This window comes from Staurois parvus, unplaced genomic scaffold, assembly GCF_062004578.1.
Source record: "Staurois parvus isolate SC_StPar_1 unplaced genomic scaffold, SC_StPar_1.0 ptg000361l, whole genome shotgun sequence".
Lineage (NCBI taxonomy): Eukaryota > Metazoa > Chordata > Amphibia > Anura > Ranidae > Staurois > Staurois parvus.
In genome coordinates, this window is record NW_028318157.1 from 16160617 (window position 1) to 16180000 (window position 19384).

Sequence of the window (19384 nt, forward strand, 5' to 3'; positions counted from 1 at the left end):
TGACCTAATTGGATAGATGTACCCTTGCAATTTTTTTTATTATTGATATTATAGTTTCTTTTTTATATTATTATATTATTATTATTGTTGTTGTTGTTGTTATTTGAGTGATATTATGTTACAAAGATAGCAAATGATGGAATATCTCCACTGGGGATAGAGACTGCAACAAAAGTACATTTTTTTTTTTTAAAGAGAGTGGAAGAATTCAAAAGTCTGAAAGGTTTTTATGGATCTATGTGCCTTGTTGTCCCATTGACACCAGAACCCTCTTATATTGTCCTGGTTTCACTGAAACAAGAATTGAAAGTAAATCTTGAAACATACAGCAATTAAAAGTTATGACACATTCCCATTCCACTGGAAACTAAAAAATAGGGATTGTCTGAAGTTGCCTTTTAACAAACAAAAAGTCAACTTTGATGGGGGCACCACAGTGACCACTCTCTGTGACACATGACAATGTCAGTTGGGACAATAGTAAAACTAATTCTAACATATAGTATGTCCAAATCAAGGACAGGCAACAGGAGAGTTGTTTTCATAATCAGTACATTACAGGGGACCAGTACCATAGACAGAAGTTGCTAGGAAGAGCAACAGTGCAGAGAATTAACTTACCTTATGTATTCAGCTTGCTTGCCAGAAGTAAATAAGTAAAATAAAATCTTAGGGCGTGGGATAAATTCTAAGCCCTCCCTCCTTTTTACAACCCCAGCCAGCAAATATTTAACATTGTTGTTTGGTAGCCAGTAAATAATTTAAATTTTATTTTATTATATAATTGTTAGGACTCCTATGCACAGTTACTCTATAAAGGTTATTCATATGTCTTTAACCTATGGCTCTTAATTACAAATCTATCACTTTTAGCTGAGAAGATACTCAGCTAATACTGATAATTTTCAACCTTGTGACATGCAATAGCAGGATTCTGTGCATCTGAAATCAGATCTTCTGAAATGGAAACATTAAACCACCTTCATATTGAGGTGATGCACATAGATCAGAAGAGTGTGTAAGAGGCCTTAAAAAATTTCATACTATAGCATATAATCCAAGTGTGGAACTGACAGACCTTCACTGACAAACAAATGACAGACCTATCTGGACTGTAAGGAAGTTGCAGTTTATTTTCCAGCAGATGGTGGTAAAATGATAAACTGATTTTTTTTCCCTACCCTTAAAAGAGAAGTACGGGATTTCAATAAAATAAACATTCATACTCACCTAGTTGGATGCAGCATCAATTCTATGCTGCATCTGGCCCCCTTCTGCTCTGCACTGAGAACTGAGCAATCAAAGACCGCTGATCGCTCAGTTCTCAGGTCCATACTGAGCACAGAGTGGTGATTGTCACTACTTGCAACCAATCAATGCATAAATATCCCAACTACCAAAAGTGTTTTATCTTTAATATACACCTGGATCCCAGGTAATACCTTTGACAGTGCTCCCCTTTACTACATCCGCTGGGAAAGGAACTTGATGACACCCTTCTGTCGGAAGACTGGGCAGAAATTTGGCAGATGACATTTGGAAACTCTAGAAACACAAAAGCACTGGAGAATTCATATAAAGTGCTCCACACAGGTGCTTCATGCTGGTACAAACAGCTAAATGTTTCCCAGGGCAGAGGGTGGCATGCTCCACAGCTGGTGGACTTGTCTAATGTTACGATACTTATGGATAAGAGTATATGCCATGATTAACTCAATAACTCAGGCTAATCTGAAAAAAAACATGGAAAGCTCTTCTCCACATTCCAATAAAAGATGTCTCATGGCATAGTCATAGTTTAATTGCTCATATTTTCATAGCTACAAACCAATTTATTGCACACGCTTGGAAATCGCTATCCCTCAATTTTGAGGAAGTGAAATTGAAACTTCAGGGCACATTTGTAAACAAAAAATTGACCACAGTCCTAGAAGTCAAACATGACAAGTTTCTTTCGATATGGCCTCCCTGGTTGGAATACCAACCTTTCTCACAGTTCACTGAGAGCTTGTCACAACTTTAAATTTAGGGGAGCCCTCTTCAATTTAACTCTCTTTTTGAGGGCTTTCTTGAGTGACCTCTGTGGTACACCTTCTTCCACATATCGTTTACTACCCTCCCTACTTTTCTCTTCTTCACTCTTACCTTCTTACAATCTTGCTTCCTGTTTACAAAAACTAATTTTTCTATGCACTTCACCCTCTCCCATTACATTGCCACCACTTTATCTATTACTTGGCCCTATAATTGAGCCATGTGATTATCTCTCCTTTATGTTAACTTTTTGCTTTTTCTGGATGACTCTGCAACGACTCAACTCAACTCCCTTGTTATTATTTTTTGCACTTATAATGCATGTAACTTTCTGCAGCAATAAAATTTATTTGGTACCAGAACAAATAAGTGAGATAGAAATACTCACTACAAACAAATGCAGAAGTCTGCAGCTATGAAGAAGCCTGCACACACTGGACACCCCAGGAGGCGAGTATAGTGGTGTCCTAGAGAAAAGGGCTGCAGAGAGGACATTACAACTAAGTACATGAAACTATTAATATACTCTCTCAGCTACTGCTGAAAACATGGAGTCCTGATCCCTTTAGAGGGAGGATGCTGGAGTCTGGCAAGTGAAAGGGTAGGTTACTTGCCCACCACAATGCACAGTCAGCTCCAGGTTTTCTGTCCTGGAGGAAACCACAAGTAGTTTAATAAAAAAAAAAAAAAAAAAAAGACAGTGTATGTGCAGAGATGTAGAGAGACAGAGATCAAGTTAATAGACTTAACAGAGAGCAAGTGTATAGCTGAAGAGGCTGTCAGTGCAGCTAACAGGCCCAAGTACTCCCTGGCTTGGATGAAAATAGCTGTACTGACTTTGCTGATTAATAACTATCCCTGAACTCGATGTAATGGCAGCACAATGGCTAAATGGTTAGCACTTCCGCCTGGCAGTGCTAGGGTCGTTGGTTCAAATCCCAACCATGGTACCTCCGGCCTGGAGTTTGCATGTTCTCCCTGTGCCTGCGTGGGTTTCCTCCAGGTACTCCAATTTGCTCCCACACTCCAAAGACATGCTGGTAGGTTAATTGTATCCTGTCTGAATTGGCCCTAGTATGTGTATGTATGAATGTATGTTAGGGACCTTAGATTGTACACCCCTTGAGGGTTAGGGACTGAGGTTACTGTAAAGTGCTGCATAAATTGACGGAGCTATATAAGTACCTGTAATAAATGAGTAGACTGCCTTTTATTTGTTCAGTGTTTGAAGTTGAACAGGGGTTCATGGACCTCACGTATATTTGAGTAAAATGTGGTGATAGCAAATAACTACAATTAAATAATGCAGGCTTTATAAAATTAAAAGTAAGCGCTGAGCAAACTGTTGGCGCTATATAAATCCTGTATAATAATATAATAATATATTATTAATATGTCCAGGGCTAAATGCTACTTTCAGTTGTAGCACACAAAAAATCAGCAGCAGGACATCTCCATGTATCGTTTTCTAGAGCTGTTATACTAAAAATAGTCCTGAATGACTAAAAGGATTCTCTCTCCAGCAGAAAGGGGACTGTCTTTATTGATTAGTACACAGGCTGTCCACAATATGCAAGTGCTGGTCTTTCATATTTAGAAGAACAGCATGTTTTTCAAATTGAATGTTGTACATGCATCCTATTCTGAATGAAAATTTGCAAAAATGGAAAATTGTAAACACGTGATCATAAAAGATTTACACCATCAGATTATCTGTCTAAATTGACCCTAGTATGTATATGTATTAATGTGTGTTAGGGTCCATAGATTGTACACCCCTTGAGGGTTAGAAACTGATGTGAATGTTTAATATATATGTAAAGCGCTGCGTAAATTGATGGCGCTATATAAGTACCTGAAATAAATAAATAAATTATAATTTATTCATTATTGTGTTTATATAGAAGAGCAGAAGCAAAGCCTGCAAAAGTTGAACGTAAACACTCATTGACAAGATTATGTACATTTAGTCGACCTCTTTTCGATCTACATCTATAAAAACATTAAAAAGACTACACATTCCCTTTATTATAGAAACAGAGAGACATATTTGTTTCAAACCTGTTCCTACATATAAAATCTCTTTCTATAGACAATTGGACTAATATTTGTCACATATACAACTTTTATAACAGCATGGTCCTATTTCTACTAAGGAGTGGTGTTAATATTTTCCTAGCTTGTTTTCTTTGGGTCTTCGCAACAAAGAGAAACTTGGCTTCAATAGATTGTTAATTTCAAATGAAATGTAATGTAATAGAAGGAAACCCTATCGGATAACAAATAATTAAGCAACCTACTCAAAGCCCAGAGCTTGGAACCTTTTCCTTCCAGTTTGATGTCTCCTGTCAATGTCATGCAAAGGTGTCTTGTGACATTTTAACGACCTGCCGACCATCTTGTCATTCAATATTTTGGAAATATGAACATGGTCCATGCCCACAGGTGTTACCCATGTGCATTTTAAAGACTTCTTTACATGATATTGTGGTTACTTTTTAATATTGATCTATTCTAGTCATGACATAAATGTCACATCTGCGCAGCATAAAGGTATCTGTAACCGTGACGCCACAGGTTTCTGGTTTGTCTTGAAAGGTCGTTTTATGCTGCAACAGGTTGTTATGGTGTCCCTCCCAATGTCATCTGCCCTTGGGTGCTGTCAAGGGACAAAAGTCAGTACGCATTGTGGTGACTTTTTTTTCTTTTTTATCTAGATTTTGTAGTTTAAGAATGTTTAAAATACATTAAAAATCTATCAAAGCAACATAGGCTTGGATAAATGTTGTACCATATGTATTGAGATAGTGTGTGGTTTATTGGAATGTTTTAGCTGATTTACTAAAGGTGTTGAGAATCTTCACGCAGTAAATTTTGAGAACATTCACTTTATCCAATCATGTAAAGATTAAATAAGTAAACAGATTTTTTTTCACGTTTGGATAATTGGAGTGAATATTCATGTCATTTATTATGTGAAGATTCTTAACTCATTTAGTAAATTAGCCTCATAGTCCTATCAAAGAGAAATTAAAAAAAATAAAATAAACATTTTAGTTAAATATATAATACCAAGAAAGTGATATATTTGGAGTACTTCATCAGGTAGGGAACTTTCACCATATTTCTCCTCTTCTTTTTTTATTGTAACAAACTTGACTAGTTCAAACTCAGGGTTTGCTGAGAAATGTATTAGCAGAGGTTGCTTTCAGAGAAAACTATATGTTAAAACAATTAGTACACCCACAGAAAAAGGCTGCATTTGTATTTGAATTAGAAATGTAACTGCACAAGTTGCGTTTGAGATATATATCACCCTTCTTCCTTTCAATTCTCCTTATTGGCCTTTACTATGATAGCAACCTTACTGACCAATAGGGAGACTTAGGACGTGAGAGGGAGTAGGGGTGAAGCTCAGCCTTTGTACAGATCAAAATATGATTCAAATTCAAATTATGTTGCCTATATCTCGGATTCAAGCAGGAAGGGACTGACCATTCGAGCACTCGGGCACTGCCCGAGGGCCCAGGGTCAGTAGGGGGCCCCGTGAGATGCCCCTGGTACCTTTCATTGACTTTTTCATAGGCTTTTTTGGGTGTGGGCGAGGACACGTTCCCCATGATCCCTTATTGCCTGGGGGCCCCATGAGTTGTCAGTCCGCCACTGGATTCAAGTGAACATTCTGACACATAGGGGTTTTTTTACTAAAACTGGAGAGTGCAAAATCTGATGCAGCTCTGCATAGAATCCAATCAGCTTCCAGGTTTTATTGCCAAAACTTAACGGAACAAGCTGAAGTTAGAAACCGATTGACTACCATGCACAGCTGCACCAGATGCTGAGTGTTCCAGTTTTAGTAAATGTCACCCACAGTTCTCTCTAAAGATTATCTCTACATCTACATTTTTTTTCTTACGTAATCAGTTTGAATTGTCAATTTTTACTCTAAATTCACTTTTAAACAAAGTACAAAGGGCACCCAGCCTGCTTCGCCCTCCTATTATAAACTACACCATACTGAGGCCAGAATCTTCCTCACCACTGTGGCCATGCTGACACTGTAAGGTTTCACAGACTTCTCCAAGCAAATTCTACAGGTAACAAGCCCATAAACGTCAATGAGGGCTCAAAGAGCAAGTGGGGCAAGATGACTTTGAATCAAAGAAGCAATGCTATCAAACTTTTGTTGCTGTATTTGTCCACATATACGAGATTCCCCTTATTTTCTGTCTATGTGATGACTGTCCAACAAAATGGAAGATGGGGGAATCTCTCTAACAGGGGCACAGACTGCAATGTAATTTTTGTTTTTCTAGTGCTGAGGTTAAAACCTCTGTCAGATTTTTATTGCCAACTGTATCTCTGTTAGGAAGATTTATCCTCTCCTCTTGACCAGATGATAGATGTCAGACAGGAAGTAAGAAGAAATCCTCTCAAAAGAAAAGCCTACCGAGGGTTTAAAACCTGGCAGAGGTTCTCATCCTCCCAACCTTTATCTAAAACTAGTTGAAAATTTTGGCTGGAGCTGAGTTTTTTCTCACCAGCTACAGTGTATGCAGGTCCAGAGTGGTAAACCCATCTTCCTCTACCTTAGACTGTGAGGTCCAGAGATTTTTATCATGAGCTTCAAATTACATTGAAGCACACAATTCCATTTTATTTTGACACCTTTATGCTTTGCTAATACTGCATATCTTAGGGCATAAAAAGGATAACTGTATTTTGGTTCTTGAAATGACTCCCTATTGTCTTGGCCCTGGCAGATCGAAAGCGGCCATTGGAAGCTTCTCTAGTTGGTCCCACAGTGTCTTATGCACACTAAATCCAATTATTGCTATGGACCATCATTCATGCAACCCAACGATAGACTGCTTTTCCATAGGAATAATTAGGATTTGACATGTAGAGAAGACAGTAGTTCCAGGGAGATATTCCAGCAACAACTGTGTGGGGGATGCACAGCATGAATCCAGTAGGATCATAGACAGGTGGGTATGAGGTAACACCTTGGAGAGAGGGGTGTCATTTAGGGGATATAATTACAAAACTAACTCCAATTGTTGAACAGCTTTTTATGACTCGAGCACTGCAGGGGGCTTGTAGACCACAGCAGACCTGGAGCACTGAGCTCTCTCTCCTGCACACTATCATCACAAGGCAGTTTCTTACTGTTTTAACCACAAGCACATAAATAAAATAAAATAGAGATACCCTATTCTTTGCTATGAAACATGACTGGATAACAAATATTAAAAAAAAATACTTTTATAAATATATTTTTATAGATTATTTTATTCACCTCTAAATTATTTTGTATAGACAAAGGGAATGAGATTACATACCACATATACACATATATACACGTGTGCAAAATGTCTGTGCTCTATTGAAAGCTCAGTGCATGAGAGTTCCCATCAGTCACATGTCTTCCAAGCCCTCTACAAGTGAACAGCTGTAATTGAAAAGCAGAGCACTCTATAGCTTATAGACATAGGTGCAAAGTAAGCCTGGCTGTCTAATTTTCTCCCTCTTCCAGGACAGGCTTGCATTGTCTGTTCTGTGGAGCTAATTTCTTTCTGATCAAAAGACCCACATCATTGAAGGTAGTAATGACTATTCATTCGCCTGAAACCTCTTTTCCAAGGCTCGCATGCTTTATTTAGAAACTGTTATGCCTTTCCAAAGGAAAAAGCTCATTTGTGCTTTTATACTGTCAATTAACACAGAATATAATTTCATTATTTATCCTATAAAGCCCTTTAGAACCCTAAATTAGTAAGCCTTAGATATTATTATTAACTCTATAAGAGCTTATAATGTGAAATTAGATTTCTGATGGTGTGGTCAATGTGTTATTTTTTTTTAAATTAATACTAATGAAGGTGTTATTCTAAACTAATTAGGGACTTTGAGGCGACAATTCTAAAGGGGGTGCAATCTGCAATCATTTATAGAGAAAAACAGCTCATTTTGCTTTTCCGGACAAAAGAAATTTAAATTGTAAATTACGTGCAATCCATGATGTTCTACAACTTATTTTATAGTAAAACAGGAGAATAGGTTTTGTTTAAATATTTCAGTATTAAATTGTGTGTACAGTCTATCGTTAAACTTATATTTGTTTTTTAAATAACACCGACCAGCTGACTACTAAATATCTATCTTTACATATTCAACACCATAAAAACCCATTATACATTTTATTCTTGTATAAGGATGTTAATATGCCATATCTACAGTATATATATATATATATTTGATGCTGTTTTAGTAATGAAATTGTTTATATAGTAGTGAGGTGTACATGATTATTTTGTCATGGCCAAAAGTATAATTTTTTTTTTCATTTCATCTGAGCTTTGCACATTTTTATTACCTACTCCTGTAATGATGCATAAGAGCAAGAAACAGTGTTCAGACATATGTATAATGTTTCAGTAAAAAAAATTACATATTCCTATAAATTCAGTCAGTTAAACTTCATGTTAAAATATAATCTGGATATGCCCATGCTGACTAATTCACATATGCAGTATGTTTAAAGCATAAATAATTAAAAATCATTCTTAATCTGCTCTTCAGTGCCACATATTTAACAGATTAATTTTAAAGAAAAACTCTGCTTTCATCAAAACATAACATATATAATTGCTTCAAAAGCCATTTTGTATTGATTTCATGTTATTAAAATTGAGCCCTTTCAATAAAAGCTCTCAAATTTTCTAAAACTGCCAAAACAATAAAATGTTACTTCAGTCTAACCGTGACAACACTGAGACAGTTTGGTATACTGTTTGCACACGATTTGTACATCATTTCAAGCTTGTGAGATTGGCTCGCTGCTTTTCCCATCACTCCTTTCCATTTTACAACACGTGGAGTGATCCTGTCATTATTTCAGGCAGAACTCTTTCATATATCAACCATTTATCGCTCAGGAAGCAGAAAATGAATGTCAGGTGTCAGTTTCAACAATACAGCAACAGGTAAAAAGCTGCAATAAAGTTTTCAAATTCTTGCTATTTCTACTTGTCCTGGAGATGGTTGATTTTTTTTCACGACTAAAATGGAGTTACATTTTAAAAAGGAACAAACTCCTTATTTAACACTGTTGTACAAGTAAAAATAGCATATATTTAGGCATAGTAATCTGTTAAAAATGTATACTTTTGTTTTTATGCACAATCAGTTGACAAAGTACACTAGACATACATTGGGATTGTTTTACTAAATGCAAATAGTCTGTTCACTTTTCAAAGAACTTTTCCCATAGCCTAATGGATGTGGTGAAAATTAAATTTGCATAGAATAACCAATCATGTCCAAGGGAACAAACAAAATTAAATAACAAAAAAAAAAATTATATATATATATATATATATATATATATATATATATATATATATATATATCCACTCCACATTGGCTGTGATTGCTGCTGTGTGTCAGCCAATGAGGAGAGAGAGGGGGCTCAGATGAGTATAAGAGACGGGTGGGGGGAGCAGCACACAGAAGTTTTTTTTTATATCATAAATAGAATGCATAAAAAGCTTTCAGTCTTTACAACCACTTTAACAGCTTTAATAGCCCTCTTGTTCTGGGAGAACATCATATGACATCCTCCCACTTTAGCTGTGTATGCGCGCCCCAGCGATTGGTGGTGCATTGTGGCTATAGAACACAGCTGATGGCCAATCATGGTAAAGAGCCAATGACATAGTCTCTACCATGTGATCAGCTGTGTCCAATCACAGCTGATCACATGTAAACAGGAAATGGTTATTGTCAGTCCTCTCCTTACATTGACAGCACATTAGGAGAGGAGAGCCAATAAGTGGTATTCCTCAGAGGGGACGTCTACACTAATAATCAGAGCACTGATCATCAGTGCCTCGATTATCAGTGCAGCCCCATGAGTGCTGCCTTTCAGTGGTCATCATTGCTGCCAATCAGTGCCCATCAATGCTGCATTTCAGTACCCATCAATGCCACATATCAGTGCCCATCAGAGCTGCCTTTCAGTTTCCATTAGTGATGCCTGTCAATGCCCATAAGTGCCGCTTATCAGTGCTGTGTATCAGTACCCATCAGTGCCACCTGTCAGTGCCAATCAGTGCTGCCAATCAGTGCCCATCACTGCTGCCTATCAGTGATACCTATCAGTGCCAGTCAGTGCTGCCTATCAGTGCCCATCAGTGCTGCCTATCAGTGCCACATATCAGTGTCTGTCAGTGCTACCTTTCAGTGCCCATTAGTGATGCGTGTCAATGCCCATCAGTGCCGCCTATCAGTGCCTCCTCATCAGTGCAGTCTATCAGTACCCTTTAGTGCCACCTATCAGTGCCAATAAGTGCAACCTATCAGTGCCAGTCAGTGCTGCATATCAATACCACATATCAGTGCCCATCAATGGTGCCTGTCAGTATCCATCAGTGCCACCTATTAGTGCCATCTATCAGTGCCCATCAGCGCCACCTATCAGTGCAGCCTCATCAGTACACATCAGTGAAGGAGAAAAACTACTTATTTACAAACATTTATAACAGAAACTAAGAAAAACGTTTTTTTCTCTCAAAATTTTGTCTTTTTAAGTTTGTTTAGCAAAAAATAAAAAAAAAACCCAGTGGTGATTAAATACCACCAAAATAAAGCTCTATCTGTCTAAAAAAAAAAAAGATAAAAATTTGGTTTGGGTGCAGTGTTACATGATTGAGCAATTGTCATTCAAAATGCAACAGCACTGGGCAGGAAGGGGGTGAAAGTGCCCAGTAGGCTAGTGGTTAAATAACACACGGGGCAAAATCAACAGCCACAGAAGCCAGACATGCGTATTTATCAGGAATGGGTCAATCTCATAGCTGTCTATGAAATTTGATGAGCAGAGTATTCTGAGATTTTTAGTACTATAACAGGGTCTGATTACAAACATATTCTCTTTATTATCAGGCTTAAATAAACAGGTAATGTCATGACCAAGACCAAAGTAGAGTGACCAGCAGCAACCAGATATTAATCTTACTCTTGTCCTTTGAGGAAAATATGAAAATTTATTGCTTCCCTATAATAAACTTACACAACCGAGTAACATTTTAACCGTATAATTTGTTCAGACAGGCTTTGTTATACCCCACACTATATGGCATGAATGTCCAAAAAAATTACTTCATACAGTAGAATGTATAGAAGAGGAGTGAAAACTGCATTTATTTTTCAACATACTCCCCTGCTACATTTATACACTTAGCCCAACATTTATCTAATGTCTGGAAAGCTTTGGTATAGAAAGATTTGTCATATATGCCTGAACCATCCTAGACTTCACTTCGTCATCATTGCTGAAATGCTGACCACAGAAAGAGTTGTCTCTTTCTGTGGTCAGAATTTGCAATTTTATGACAGGTTATGTGTTGAATATAAATGTTCACAGGAATGACTTCTGTGTGATGGGAACCACCAGGGCCGGGATCGTCACTGAAGGGGCGTATAGCCATCTTTGAAACATTTACACGATTCGAAAGTCTTATTGTGGCTGAGCATCTCATCACTTTACATTGCTTGAAGTCTTCTGTAGATATCCATGGGTTTTACGCCTTCATTCACAAGAAGCTTCATCACCACTTGCTGTTCCATGCATGCACTAACACTGTTGTCTGCAATCTTGAATAATGGTGTCTGGACTGGCCCAAGACATGTGTGCCGCCTATCAGTAATAGGACACACTTGCCACTTATTACTGCATGTAGTACCTCCACACTATCCCCTTTTATACCCGTAAAATTGACAACGGACTGACAACTCATGGGGCCCCGGGCAATAGGGGATCATGGGGCCCCTGTGTCCTTGCCCAAACTCAAAAAAGCCTATGAAAAAGGTACCAGGGGCATCCCATAGGGCCCCCTACTGACCCCGGGCCCTCGGGCAGTGCCCGAGTTTCCAAATGGTCAGTCCGCCCCTGATCCCGGATTGACTTGAACACCCCTCATACATTTAAAATAACTAATCCAGGAATACTGCATTTCATAATAAATATGAAAAAAATGTTTTAGACAGCTGGTTATGGAAATGTATAGCCCTATTTATGTTTGTGTATTACACTGCTCTATATGAGAGCACTACACATTTCAAAGACAGAAATTTTTTAGGGTGCTCATAGACTTTTATGCTGCCACAAAGCAATGACTCTGAGGTCTCACCATCATTGACGGAGTCCTTTAACACAAACATGTGGCTGAATCATACCTTTACATTTATGGAGATGGGAAACAGCAGAAGATAGTTCCAGGGACAGGATTTGTACCCTAGCTAATTGATTGATCCACCAGATAGCAGTTAAACTGACCAAGAAGGTGAGAAATCCCCCATAGACATATCAGGCTTGATTGATCTACCTTAAATGTCCAGGTTTGGATTCTGCTCTCTCAAGTCTATGAGTAGTGGAATTTTTTCTCTACAGATACTTGCCAGATCTAAACTTTGAGATTCTAAAAAGCAATATTTCTTTACCTGGTGGTTTGGGACAGTACTGAAAGTCTGTAATACTAATACTCTAACACATAAGATCCTTTCAAAACTGATAATGTAATTCCATTTTCAGCATCAAGTGTATTAAACATTTGGTCCACCCTAACCCAGTATAGCTGTTTTGGCAAGATGCTGGAAATTCAGTAACAAGTTTCTTATATCTCCCAGAAAGTCAGTTGTTAAAACCTGTCACAATCTGCCCTAGGCATTATAAATCTGTTTGTCTCCTTGTTATATTCATTTAATGTAAATGTATGATTGAGACCCCTCTGATTGCTGGATGGAAGAGTATATCTCAATGACCAGGCTGCCTATGCTACCTTAGAGATCTGCCTGTGGAGTCCGTCAGTGATGTAAAAATATTGGGCAAATAAAGAAAACCTTACCTTAGGAAAAAAACTGACCTAAAATTTCAATGTTAGTTTCCTGTTGTCATTCCAACCCCCTTACTTCTGTGCTTTGAGCAACTACTCCAGAACAAGTGTACAGATAAGAAGTTTTGACTTCACTCTGACTTTCTTTATACGCTACCTTGTATCGGGTCTGAAACTCAGTACTGAATCAATGTACAGTAACTGCCGGGCAAGTAACATTTACAAAAGGATGTAAGCTATGGCTGCCCCTATACTTAGAAAAGATTTATTTAATGCTGGGTGGACTGACATTTTAAAGTGAATATTTGATTACTTTTAGGTTAGGAATATTTTTAATAAATTAATACATATTGATTTACCACAGTTCAAATAGCAACAGTGTTTACCAGCATGCAGAAGCCAGGCAGAGAGATCCACTGCCTTCCAAACCTATCCTGTTATCAGCACTCATCAGTAGTGGCCAGCTTGCTGGAAAACATAGCTGTGTGGATATCCACAAATCATGAACTGTTGGTGGAAACTGAAGCCAAGTTTTGGGAAAACTGCCTTAAAGCGGAGTTCCAGTCACACTCTAAAAAAATAAAAGTCAGTAGGTACAAAAACTGTAGCTGCTGACTTTTAAAAAACAGTCATTCCCCTGTCCCTCAATCCCACGGTATCTTCCCTGCAGCCCATTTCACCAGTCGTCCGGTGTTGCCGGTTCCGGCATATTCAGTGTGGGCACCTGGCTGTGACAGCTTGCAGCTTCACAGCTAGGTGCCCACTGCGCATGCCTGAGTGGCTCTGAACGTTTTGACAGATCCTGTAGTCTTCTGGGACCTGCTACGTGTCCCAGAAGACTACAGGGAGGGAGGGGTTGGAGGACAACTTCTGCTTCGGATTGCCTAGGTGATTGCAGCAGAAGTGGAAGCGGGTACCTGTCAATTTCGGGTTCCAGCCCCCCCCCCAAGCTCCACAAAGGTGCCAATCCATAATGGGGAGAGGGAGACCAGTCTTTAAAGAGGAACTTGTCCCTTTGGGTGGAGCTCTGCTTTAAGTTGACCACCATCTATCAGTAGCCAACCTTAAAACTGATCTCCAGGTTTCATTAAACTTTAAATAGTTTGTTTGGACCAAGCTGGTACAAATTAACTGTTTACATCACTAACAGTTGCAGCAGCTGGGAGTGCTGCATATACTGTATAAAGTCGCAGCTATATACAGTATACAGTGCTGTTTTCCTGGCAGTGGGACGAGACCTTCCCATCCCACTCGTGGAACAAAATCAAGTCAGGCTGAGCACTGCTGAGACATTTAGAGTAAGCTTTGTAGTCTATGAATGAATACTAGACATGTGCATTTTGTTTCCTTTTGATTAGTTTTTCGGACGAAAATTTCATTTTCGGAGATTTGAATGTATACAAATCTCTGAATGGGCGTTGTAATGAATGAAAAACTAATCTAAATAAAGTTATAACAAAATTACCAAATGCATTTGTTTCAATCGGATGAGGTCACATGATGCGTAGTTTGGGCCCATGGGGAAATTAATTTAAAGTGTTGCTAAACCCACAGCAGTAAAATCAGTCTCTATATGCAGTAAAGCATGTTTGATATATTAACTCTGGAACCTAAGGGGTTAAACCTCTGCATTGTGTAAAAATGCTGTTTGATCCTAACTTCTCTGATCCTCTCCTTTTTTCAGTGTCTATCGCTCATCTCCTGATAAGACATATTCTGTGGAGACACTGCACATGCTTAATTTGGTGTGTATTGCTAGAGGTTTTTTTTTTTTTTTTTTTGGGAGAGTGCATGTGATCAGCACAGGACCAATCAGCACTTCCCAGACAGAGGTCAGGGGTTCTACATCCTCCTAGGGAAAATTCCTCCTACAAGCTTTAACCAGTGCTCGGCTGAACACTGATAGAAGTCACAGACTGCTCTAACTGCTGATGAGAAAAGGTATTTAGCAGTTTATATTTACTAAACTAATTGCATTTCCATGTTCTGTGTGGGAGACCAGATATAGTGAATGCAGGGTCCTGGGTTTAGTAACACTTTAATTTTCGAATTTGTTCGATAATTCGGATAACTAGTGGATCCAAACTCTGTTCCATCAATTAATTCAGATGCACATGAGGCCAGTCAATATTATCCAATCAGTTCATGCCATTTCTCTTAGCGGGTTGGTCTAGTGTCCGAAAATATTGAATCTTTCCCATGTGAATCTGTTCAATTCAAAAATACATCAAATATGTAACAATCTTCCAGAAAAAATGCTAAATTTTTTTAATCCACCCGAACCAAAGAGTATATGAAATGAATGCCAAAGATACTAAATGATTTTCGAAAACAAAACAGTTCAACATAATGAATATGATGAAATGGAATTCTTCAATGAATAAATGCATTCTTCATAAAAATTTCAGGCTTGCACATGTCTAATGAATACAAAGCTTCCTCTGATTGGCTGAGGTGAAGAATCGGGCTGATGACATCATGAACTCTGCTTCAGTAAACCAGAAAAACCTGACTCACCTGACTCAATTTTGTCATGGCGAGGTCAGGGAGGTCTCATCCTGCTGATGGAACCCAGCACTGTATACCAGGGACGGACTGACCGTTTAGAAACTCGGGCACTGTCCGAGGGCCTGGGGTCAGTAAGGGGCCCCATGAGATGCCCCTGGTACCTTTTTCATAGGCTTTTTTGAGTTTGGGCAAGGACACAGGGGCCCCATGATCCCCTATTGTCTGGGGGCCCCATGAGTTGTCAGTCCACCCCTGCTGTATACTGTAAGTAGCTGGAGCTATATAGAGTTTATTCAGTGCTCCCAGCCACTGCAACCATTAGAGAAGAAAATAGTTTGGTTGGACCAGATTGATCCAAATTAAATATTTAAAGTTAAATAAAACCTGTAGATCAGTTTTAAGGTACCCATTTCTTTCTGTTGAGAAAAGTGGAAAGATAACGTTGGACCTGTAGGTTTATTTTTCAGGTATTGTTATCTTAAGGTATTAATGTTGGTGTAAATGATCTGGTTCCTGGGCAGGATACTTCTACACCCCAAAGGATCTCCACAGTCTCCTGGGCTTCATGCTACTTTTTTGAATTGTACCCCTGACCTTTCATGGAATCAAGCGGTATCTGGACCTCTTAGCAGTGGTGTGGCGCCACAATTTCATTTCATTTTACATTACACTAGAAGCCCACAATAATGTGGAGACCCTTTGGGGTGTAGAAGCTGAAACATACATACACTGAAACAATATAATTATTCTCCTAGAGGATGTAGATATCTTTGAACAATCAGATGCTGTTAGTAGTTATCTCCATACACTAATGCAGGCCATAGACGTGGCGTTTATCGGCCGAATGAAAAATCGGCCAATATTCACGCCGTTAGTGGGGCAATGTCGTAGGCTGATTTTTGCCATTCTTGTCGTTTCTTTTTATCGGTCATGCTGGAAAATCTACGAAAAACGGACATTTTTCGTAAGCATTGGTGGCAGCAACGACCGATTTTTCGTTTATCGGCTGACAATTCTACAGATAAACATCCCGTCTATGACCAGCCTAAGGGCAGTACAGCAGCTTCTGTCTTGTAGCACTAAAATAGTTGGTTTGAATCAAAACCATGACACTACCTTTATGCAATCTACGTGTTCACTCTGTGCTTATATGGGTTTGCTCCAAGTAGTCTGGTATAGGTTAATTAGCTCCTCTCTAATTTGGCCCTAGTATGTGTGGTAGGACTGAAGTATCTGTAAAGTGCTGCACAAATCTTCAGCACTATATAAATTCCTAAAATAATACAAAATGCTGGCCTAATGATAAATAATCTGAAAAATTTCAGCTAATTCAATCTCCCATTTGCCCTCTGAACTTACCTGTATACAAATAGCCATCAAAAATAGGCTCAGACAATTCTTAGTGCTTGCGTATGAATGCTTTTTAAATTACTGAATGGTAGTTCACACTTACTTTTTAAAACAAGAAGAAAATATTTTCAGGTTAATGCTATGTACTCTGTTCTGCATTCTGGTTACTTAGCCAATGTACTGTATTTCCTCAGGACACTTCTTTGGCCCTCTTCTTGGCAATTACTGAAGGCTGAATGTCATTCCTAATAACCTTGAGAACCTCTCTCTCTATCTAATTGCTGATGTCTGGCCTGAGATTGCCTGTAACATCCTCACTGTCCTTCCCAGCACCCCGTCTTGCTAGGTTGCTCAGTACTGGTGGTCTTCTTTACAACACTGATAATTAGTAGCTTGTTTAAGAAAAAAATCCTTATTAACAAGCAGCCATGTCTTTGCAATACGTCCCCTACTGCTGGCCCTATTACTGCAAGGGGATTACTAGGGGATCAGTTTGTCCAAACCTAATAAACAAATTCCTGGTGAACACCTGAATGACCAGTGTTAAGGAACTTCCTAATTAAGATATTTGGCGGCTACTGCCATTTTCTTCCTTAATGAGAACAATCTCTGCTTTGTGAAAGGCTATTGAGAAAAGCACTGAGGGGTCTGATGAGCAGGAGAGATTGTGGTCAACTGCCAGAAAACTCTCATTTTCATTTAGCATAAAAAAACATCCAATGGGGAGGGGATGTCATGTGTTTCTCCTACCCGCTATGTCATTCCTATTCAAGCGATGTACACTGCAGGCTGTCATTTTTTAAATTTTACATACAACCTTTTATATATATATATATATATATATATATATATATACACACACACACAAAATACATACATCTTAACTTAAAGAAGGGATACACTTCACTGCCTCTTTTCACAACCTCACTCCTTTTTAAGATTATACAAATTTGTAAATATTACCTCTAAAATGATAGAGGTTGTCATTGCTGAAATCCTTCTAAAAATGCTAGTTGTCTGGCTATCTTTGACCTCCATAATTTCTAAGTCACTGCTTGAAGACAAGATTAAAGGCTGGACTCCTTGTCTGCATACATGCAAACTTTTTTTTTAATACTTTGGTTTAGATAGAGCAAAGAAGTGCTTTAAAACTTTAAGGTTTTTGTTTGTTTGTTTTTTTTTTTTGTATTTTTTTTTTTTTGAGGGGGGGTCTGTTCCTGTTCCATTAGGAAACATTCAAAGTTTCCTTCACTTCTTTTCCAGGGATGCAGCACAAAGTGTGATGAAACCTTCCTATAATTATGTTATTAGAGGACTTGTCATCTTTCTGAGTTGTCCACATGTCCCCATTAAAAGATTTTGCTTCATCTCTTGTTTTGGTGTTAATTCTAAAATTTTGGATTTCTGTTTCCTTGACAATAGTCATCAGGACAAATAGATTTTGGGAATTTTCCTAATGGAGACAAAGGCAGCAACAAAACAAAACATGCCAGAGGGTCTAATCCTTCCACAATCTAGCCAAAAGCTAAAAAAAAAAAGAAAAAAAAGAAAAAAGCGTTGCTATTACATACACTTTTAAACATGAAAAGGGGCACAGACAGCAATAAAAGCCTCTCATGGGGTTTTACCCATTCTCTGCTGTGCCCAATAAAATGTTTTGTCTTTAGACAGTTACAATAACAACAAGGAGAAAATGTGTCTAACATCCCTGACTGACACAATTGTCACTCTATTCCATTGATAACACAGCCATGCTACCAGGACAAAGTATAAGATGTGCCTTATGTCTGATTAAAAAGGCTACTTAATTAATAATAATAAAATCTTAGTAATCAAAAGTTCCTTTATGATAAAAGTATGTTCAAAAATATTTCTAAACAAATGTTACAATATCAATTTAAATTATTTATAGAACATCAATTGCATTTAAAAAAAACTTATATAAATGCATAACCCTTTTGAATGGCAATGTTTTATATCAATATTTAATTAAATAGTATCTGAAATATTAATAAGATTACTGAAAAAGTATGACATGGTACAATTACTAACCATGTACTACTTTTAAAGACGCTTATTATAATTGATTTGAATGTTTGCTGCCCACTCTTTAGATCTCACTAGAGGAAGACTTTTCAACACTCACCTTCTCCACAGAATGATTATAAAAATATCTGCCAGCAATGGAAATCCTGATCAAGAGTATATGATCCTTAGACTGGACAGACACACGTACATTCACAGCTTTGTGCTGCTTACAAATACTGTAGCTGCTGACTTTTAATAAACACTCACCTGTTCAAGGATCCAGCGCCAGCCTCACCCGGGCCGGTTCTTCACCGGTCTTCAGGTCCCCCTTTGAGGTGAAGTTCCACTTTAAGTATATGTTTGTATTATTTTAACCTGTAATCAAAGACAATTTGCATTACCCCAATCATTGAGCCTCTGTCAGGTTTTTATTTTATTTTATTTTATTTGTGGCCTTTTTTTTTTGTCTATGCCCTAGTTATGCAGATTTATCCTCTCTATTTGTCCTGTTTACCATTATCACTGAGAGTGAAAGTGAAAGAAAATCCCAAATTTCGGGTTGTCCCCAG

At 38.1% G+C, this 19384-nt stretch overlaps 1 long non-coding RNA gene across 1 annotated transcript in view; it reads left to right on the plus strand.

Moving 5' to 3' along the window:
- Positions 1 to 19384, plus strand: part of LOC149456520 (uncharacterized) — a 98314-nt gene that overhangs the window by 15693 nt on the left and 63237 nt on the right. The gene's annotated exons all lie outside the window — the stretch shown is intronic.